This window comes from Otolemur garnettii, unplaced genomic scaffold (assembly GCF_000181295.1).
Source record: "Otolemur garnettii isolate 467f Iridium unplaced genomic scaffold, OtoGar3 scaffold00064, whole genome shotgun sequence".
Taxonomy (NCBI): domain Eukaryota; kingdom Metazoa; phylum Chordata; class Mammalia; order Primates; family Galagidae; genus Otolemur; species Otolemur garnettii.
In genome coordinates, this window is record NW_003852459.1 from 10,211,012 (window position 1) to 10,219,519 (window position 8,508).

Here is an 8,508-nt window from a genome sequence, read left to right on the forward strand (position 1 = left end):
AAAAAAAAAAAAAAAAGAAAGAAAGAAAAGAAAGAAAGAAACACATCCCAGCAATTTGTTTAGGCTTTGCCTCTGTCTACCATTATCAGAACCTGCCGGGCACTGCTGTCTGAGTTGCTAAGAACTGAGTAAATGAAGAGATGAGGAGATTTGGATACACGCTTGAGAAGGAGGATTTTTTTTAGACTTGGGGATTTATGTGTGATAATTGGATGGTCATAATAAAGCAAAGAGTCTAAGAATGAATTCCTGATATTTGTGTCACAATATACAGCATCTCAGAAAGCCTGTCTAAGAGCAGGTCAGCTCAGCTCTCTGGGTCTCAGCTTTGCATCTGCATAATGAATAAAGACAGATAAAACCCCTGTCTTCCATCTCCGCTCCAAAAAGGCCTTCAGTCTGCAAACTGCAAGGATCTTTCGCATGAATACACAAGGCTAGTTTTCACCGTTGTCATTCCTTCTAACTTAAAACCATTGCTTCCAAACCATGTCCTCAGCAGCCTAACAAAAGTAACATATGCAATTCATTTATGATTCTCCTGAGTGAAGTACACTAGGTGGGAAATTATATACTAGGATTACACGGGCAATTAACCAGCTTTGTCAATTGAAGTAGTGACAGCTGTTAATCATATCTTTTAATTCTTCCCTTTTTTTAATCTACTATTATTACTCTTATAACAATTTTCTAATCTCTTTACTTTCTCCCAGTCTTCGTCTCCTTCTGAAAATCCCAGCTGAACTCTTCCTGACCTTCTTTTATGCTCGATAATTTTCCTCCGGAAACACTCACTTCGTTTCATTTCAGCCTCCTAGTTTCCTGATGGCAGCTCCCTCTGTTGTTTGTAACCGGTCTGCTTTCCAGAGCCCACAGATTTCAGACAAAGACACTAACTCACGCCTGCTCTGTAACCTGCAATGACAGTGAAGAGAATGTGCTACTTGGTCAAACGTGGAGGCGCCTTTCAGACCTTATAGTCCAGCCTTCTATAAATTAAAAAAAAGTAATAATGATTGTTCTCAAATATTCCACTAAAAATAATGGAATGATATGATTTCTAACACTTCTTCACTAGTCAACCATTGCTCCATGACATCTGGAGGACGCTTCTGAGTTCTTGCTCTGATTTTAAGTTCACAGCTCCAAATAAACCACATTTTCTTGATCATCACCATCCCCTGAAAATTCTGGACAGCAGTCAATTTAACAGCAGCAGTATTAGTCAGGGGCTTGGGTGGAAAACAACAGAATTCCATCTGGCTAATTTAAGCAGAAAAGCTATTTATTAAATGATATTAAGTAACTTACAAAATTATAGGGAAACTAGAGGTTCACTTTCCAGGAAACTGTCCCCAAATGATGCTGCAGAAGTAGCCTACTGAGGACAGTCACTTTGCTGCTATTCTCATGAGTCAAATCTACATCTTGACTTTACCATACCAGCTACCACCTCCAGTGCAAATGCTACTTTCTGTTAGTACCTCTGCCACTCCATACTCAAATGTTGGGGTTCAGAACCAAACCCACAATGTGACCCTTTGACATGCTGAGCTGAAGAAGCAGCCTCAAGTTCTCTCTGAACTTCCCCCAACCCCGTCTCTTCTGAAACACAGGACAAAGTTGTTCCCTGAAGCCCTTTATCTGCCTAAAATCCAGACTCACCAAAGAAGAAAACAATTACCTCTGTCCCTTCCCTAAATTTTCACTAATTAAAATCATATTTCAGAAGGAGAGACTAAAATCTGCCAACACACCTGTATAGACTTTGGTCATAAATCATTGTCTGCTCTGTAACCCCAACAGATTTCATCCAGGGCCATTGTTTGTTCTTCAATCCTATTGAATTCCCCTAAAAATCACTTTCCACCCCACTAAAATCATCCAAACTTCCCCATCTCTCTTGCCCCTAAAAAGAAGGGTATATAAATCTGTACCCCCTGGCATGGGGCAGTAATCACTCTGTGATTTCCCCCATGCACATTAATAAATTTGGACACCGTTTCTCCTATTATTTAGATTTTCAGTGAGCCTTCAGAGGGTGAAGGGGAAGTTTTCCCTTGCCTCTATGCATGCAAACCCTGCATGCCACGCTTACGTCCCAACTGAAAGGGACACTGAGACTTATAATGTGGGAAATGCCCTATATATGCAAAAGCTTTTCAAAACTTGATGGGCAGTCAAACATCTCACAAGTGTGACCTTCAATTGCTAAGTGGAAAGCAAAACCCCAGGCTGCTCCATACCCCAGCCCCCCTACACACATCCTTCTTGTCCATTTTGTGAAAGCACGATTACATTCACAGATGACTCAAGCTCCATAGTCGACAAAGAGCAATAAGCATTCTCTTTACCTAGACACACATCCAGAGAAGGACTGAGCACACTGCAAGTGTCAGCCTGTTTATCAAAAACCCAAATGATTATGCAGTGCTTATGTTTGGTCCTACAACAAATATCAAGCATCTGCTATATCCAAGGCTGATTTGTGCTGCAGGATGATACATAGATGACTAAAATAAGGTCCAGCTCACTAGGAATTTAAAGCTTGAGCACAGGAGAAATATTTGGGGACTAAATTTGACAAATCCTACGCAGTGATAGGAATATGTTAAAATGCGCCTGGAAAGCAGAAAAATTTCTGGAACCAGAAATTAACTCTGCCTTGAGAGATAATTCACCCCTAGAAATCTGGGGTAGTGGGGTAGCAATGCTGAACCCAGAGTGCAGAAAAGTTTTAGAGAGGAGAAATTGCATTTCAAGCAGAGGAACGAGCGAGAACTAAAGCTTACAAGCACTTGGCAATGCCTGGCATTCTCCAAACATTTTACACATAGTCGATCGCTGAACTCACTCAACATACCTGTGGGGTAGCTGCTATTAATAATTCTGTTTCACGTGGGATTTCAATGATGGGGTGCCCAGATTCCAGCATCTGGGTTACACACTGTGATCTCCACACTCAAGCTGCCATCATCCGGTAGCGCTGGCTCAGACTCAGAGGCCTGAAAGAGTACGAACGGCATGTTAAACCAAGATCGGGAAGCTCAGCAACTTTAAGGCTGGTTTGGGGGTAAAGAAAAGGTTGACAGATAAAACCATCATTAACCACTTTAAACATCACTCTTAATCAGCAAGTGTTTCAGACAAACACTTCTTATCTTTGCCAGGACAATAATGCAGAGGGGAGAAGGTGACCTTTTTTAATTTTTATCTTTCAAAATTGGCAATAAAGTGAACACTGCACTAAGGGACTTGAGACTTTGTGCTGTGATGGATGCTTCCTAGATTAACTCTGGGGCCTGCCTGAGCATCCCCGAAAAGGCCACCCTTTCCCTCTGACAGTGCTTATGTCCAGGTGGCTTGGGTAGGTCCTTCCATCCTTCATCCTTTACACCACATCCCTGGGACCACAGCTATTTCAGAGGGAGTCCAGCAAATTTTCTATTACGGGCAAGCTCAGAAACCCTGTCCCTAGAGGACAGAAAGTTAACCCAAGCTACTTTTTTGAAAACCTTCTAAACAGGATATTTCTCCCACTAGAATAGAAGAATCAGCTGGTTTACATATGCGGCTCGTCCATCCCTGACGTCTGCGATCCTGTGATAGGATTCCATTTTGCCTTCGTGGAGGGCATCTGCCGAGTTAATTGTATGCACTCCTTTGTGCTCGCCTCTTATGTTTATTTCATTACAATATTTACAAAGGGACTTGAGAAATAAGTCACTATGCAAATGGAAGTATGAATACAAGATGGGGAGGAATATTAAAATTCATTAACCTTATTTACATTTAACTATTATCATGTATATGTGAGCACAGCGCACCTGCCAGAAAGGATGTGGAGCCACATCAGCGGACCGTTGAATAATCTCTTCACTGTCTTTATTTCCTTGTCAAGAAAAGTAAAAACTTCCTCATCTCATACACATTTAAAATCACTTCCAATCTGATTTATTCATTAGCGGTTCTTCTTTCTAAGGAAGTCTAATACAAATTTCAAGCTGTTCTTTGGCATTTAGGGGATCCATTTCCTTGAAGAATTTTCTCCATCTTTCTTAATTCTGAAACAGTGTTTCTCTTATCACCCACTTGGAAACGAGGTAGAGCAAGCTCATCAAGGAAAGGAAACACGCCCAACACCCTGCTCTACCCCCCAAACCTCAGTTGTATGAGAAAAGGAAAAACATGAACTAAAAACAGTCAAAGAAATTAGTGGCTTGATATTATTTAGGTAAAGCAACCAGCTGATTAGAATTTTCATTTTTCAGTCATTCCCTTGGCACCATCTTGACCCAGTTTACAGGGCAAAACCGGAAGTAGAATCTCCATGACAGTACCTGATGCTCTAAAGGCCAGAAGTGAACCTGCCTTAGCCCACTTGGCTTCAAGTTATAAAGCAACCATAACAAAAAAATGATTTGTGATCTATAACTGCTGTCTGGATAAATCCAATGAAAGAGCAGGGTTTTTTGTTCAACTAATGTTTTTATAAGTTTGTGAAAGCAAGTTAGCAAGTTGAAGCTGATGAAACATCAACTCAGCAGAAAGATGATATTTTGAAGATCCAAACTAGCTAATGAGAAGAGAAGAAGCTGAGTAGTGAGTGTTGCAAGGGTCAGAGGAACAGACTTTAGGGGAGCAGAGCTGAAAAGACAGAAGAAGAATTTCCAGTAGACCACTGTCAATTTGTTTCCTCTAGGGTATGTGACATAAATACCTCCTCGTCACTTCTCTGCGTATCTTCAGTAAAGTCTACCCGTTCATAAATGCTCTCTGTGTGAGTGGATTCTTGGAAGAGTATAGAGCAGTGGTTCTCAACCTTCCTAATGCTGCGGCCCTTTAATACAGTTCCTGTGGGTCGAGACCCACAGGTTGAGAACCGCTAGTGTAGAGATTTCCATGGAAGTCAACGTGCTACACCAGAGTCAGCCACAAGGACCTGGAGCTTGGAAGCAGGGAGCTTAGTAGAAACAACAGATCCAGAGAAGGTGTGGAAATCCAGGAGGGGCCTTGAACAGCAGTGACTCATGGAAGGGGTGGGCTGGATCATCAGAACCCCCAGAGCGCTTGCTAACCACATCTCTGTGCCCTACAGTAGAAAGTTTCTCATTCAGTAGGTCTGGGTGGTGTTGGGGAATTTGTAATTCTAACAAGTTCCCAGGTGCTGCTGCTGCTTCTAGAATGGGGAAAATGCTGAGAATATTCCTGTCCAGTTCTAGAGACCTGGGGAGGCCTCAGCTGACATCAGTTGGTTGTCACCTAAAATCCCTGCCAACCATAAGGATTCTCAGGCCTGGGGACACATTGGAATCATCTAGGGAGCTTTTATTAAATTGCTATACCTGGGCTCACACTCCAGTTAATTCAGAATTCCTAGAGGTGGGAATTTAGCCCTTGGTGTTTTTTTAAAGCTCTCCAGACAGTTAGCTATGATACGAGGGTTGGGAGGAAACATTTTTAAAGTAAAAGTCAAGGAAAAATTACTGGAGAGCAGAAGTTGTGCTTTTTGGCACACAGAATCCAGAAGTAGAGAATGGAGAAGAGAAGGAATATTTAAAGAACCACACCATAGCTACCCGCTGCCAGGGCTCAAGAGCAGCAGACAGTGGAAAGTGGAGCAGTCCTCTCTGAGGACGGAACTGGATGTTAACATGGTACAAAATAAGAGCCAGAAGCAACACAAATATCTACAATAGGGCATCTTCAATATCGACCGTAGAGGGAACAGTTCACAAGGCTTTGCATTAGACTCAATCTCTTTAGCTAAATCTTAAGGCATGAAGCAGTAACAACAATCATCATAACACTTTGCATACGATTTCAAAAGTGGGAGTGGGAAAGAGCTAAATGTAATGAGAAGAAAATATTTTAAAGATCTACAGCAGCTAATGTTTACTGTTTATGGATATGCATCCATGTGTATGTGTGACTTGACTGTGTGTGTGTCCCAGAAGAATTGAGCTAAGGCCTACACGCGTCTAACCTGAGGCATGAGATGGCACTCCACACTCTCTGATGAAACGGAGCCCACAGACTCATAAAGAACGTGGAGTGAATGGACACTTGAGGATCCAAATTCACAGACCTGTGTGTCCACCCTTGGAGTGAGGACCCACAGACCTGTGTGTCCACCCTTGGAGTGAGGACCCAAGTTGGCTAAATTATGTGAGTCTCTGTGGAGTGGAGCTTTTTACAAAACAAAATAATGGGAGGAAGGGACAGTGAAAGGAAATGTCTGCCCGCCCAGGATCGACTCCACAAAAAAATCTCAGCATCTGAGAAAATGTAGCTCCAGGTCTTGTCTGAGCTTTTCTTGGAATTACTTTACTTGTACTAGAAAATGTTTCGTAAAACAAGTAATCATCACATCAAGATTTTTACAATTTTTTATTTTTATTTTTGAGATAGAGTCTCATTCTGTTACCACAGGCTAGAGTACCATGGCACCAGCCTAGCTCACAGCAACGTCAGACTCCTGGGTTCAAGTGATCCTTCTGCCTCAGCCTCCTGAATAGCCTGGTTCTATAGGCACCACCACCATGCCTGGCTATCACACTTTATTTTTAGTATCAGAATGCTGTCATCAAACAAGATCATATTGGAAACCAAATTATAAAGCAGACAGAGACAGATTTGCTCTGAAGAGAAAAGCAGCAAGTCCAAACTCCACTCCTAGTCCCCAAATTAAAGCTGCTGGAGAGGTCCTTCAAATCATAGTTTAATAACCACTGGACAACTGCATTAGTATTGTGAATCTACATACTTCACTCTGAAATTTCTCCATGCAAGATAAAAACAGAGTTATGGTATTTGCATTAAACACCAGCAAATGACAGGATAGAGTCTATCCCTTTGTTAAAAGAATTTGTTCTGTAAAATTTGGATTTACTCAAAAGGCCACACTCAAAGATCCAGAAGGCCACATATGGCCCCAAGGCTACAGGTTCCACTCACCTTTTATTAAATTGCTATGCCTGGGCCCACACTCCAGGGGAACATAGACTGTTCTTTGGTTTTCAAATGATGAGAAATGTCAGAGGAAGAACTATCAGCACAGTTCAGGACAGCTCAAAGAGCAACACCAAGGTTAATGCCAATTGGAGTTACCTTAGCCAGCAAACCAATTCATATATCTTCGTTCTATGCACAAATCTGCAGAGATTGAGTAAATAATTGCCCCAGGCTTTCCTTATCTGTGTGTGTATATATTTTTTAAGGTCAAAAGAAGGTAGATGTAGAAGTACTTTTTATGCCTGAACTTCAAAGTCAACCTGCCTGGAACCATGTTCTGTGGAATAAACACTTTTACAGCCGGGTGGGTTGATTATTAGATTTAAAACTGTGTATTGCCAGCAACAGAAGGTCTCCATAAAATAGGAGGCATAGAATGAGGAAAGACAATTGAAAATGGGAACAGATGTAGGTGGCACATCTGGCCCCCCAGATGGGTAAAATCTGAACCCATCAAATGCCCCCTGGGATTATATTGATACCATGAGCATCCCTGCTCCCCCTCCCTCTGCCCTAGTCTTTTTTTAATTACATCTTTAATCTGTATCTACCCACTTTTGACCTAAAAATCATAAGATCTATAAATCCAGAAAGGCAAGCTTTATTTCTTCTAAGGGGTTACAGCCTTCAGGGTGGCCATTCTGACAGGCCGGGAAGTGTGTCCCCACTGGCAAAGACCAGACACAGGAACTCTGAGGAACAGAGGAAAATTTAAGTGACCAGGTCAGGCAAGTATACAGATTCAGAGGTTACAGGAGGATCTATGAATATTCATGAAGGTAGTCCCAACACACACAAATTGAACAAACATATTACATATGACCCATGTCCGATTTGGGGTGGAGACTTAAACATTCAAATGTATTACAACTAGGTCCCACATGTCAAAGGTCTTTTCAGGATGCAAAGGTCTTTCTGGACATAAAACCAGCCAGAGCCTGTCCATGGTAGGTGGTCTTCTTACCAGGAGAAAGTTATGGAAATCAATCTTTTGTCCAATCAAAGCTGTATTTGCAGCTTGTGGACGGGGTGGAGGTCAGCTGGAGCTGTGCTTGTTTTTCTATTGCTTATCTCAAGGGCAGTGCTTGTTTACCTACTAGAGAAAAAGAAAAGTCTTGTGGCAGTTAGAACTTAGTTAATTCTCAAGTGAGGGGGGGGTGTATGACTTACCCCTTATCTGGTACAGCCTTAGGCCCTATTTATAATTTGGTGTCTTATTGCCATGAAAAGTCCATTTCATCAGTCTATGAGCTCTATTTTTTTTTTTTTTTTTTTGAGACAGAGTCTCAAGCTGTCACCCTGGGTACAGTGCTATGGCGTCACAGCTCACAGCAACTTCAAACTCTTGGGCTTAAGTGAATCTGTTGCCTCAGCCTCCCAAGTAGCTGGGACTACCGGCACCCACCACAACACCTGGCTATTTTTTTTTTTTTTTTTTTTTTTTGGTTGCAATTGTCATTGTTGTTTTAGCTGGCCCAGGCTGGGTTGCAACCC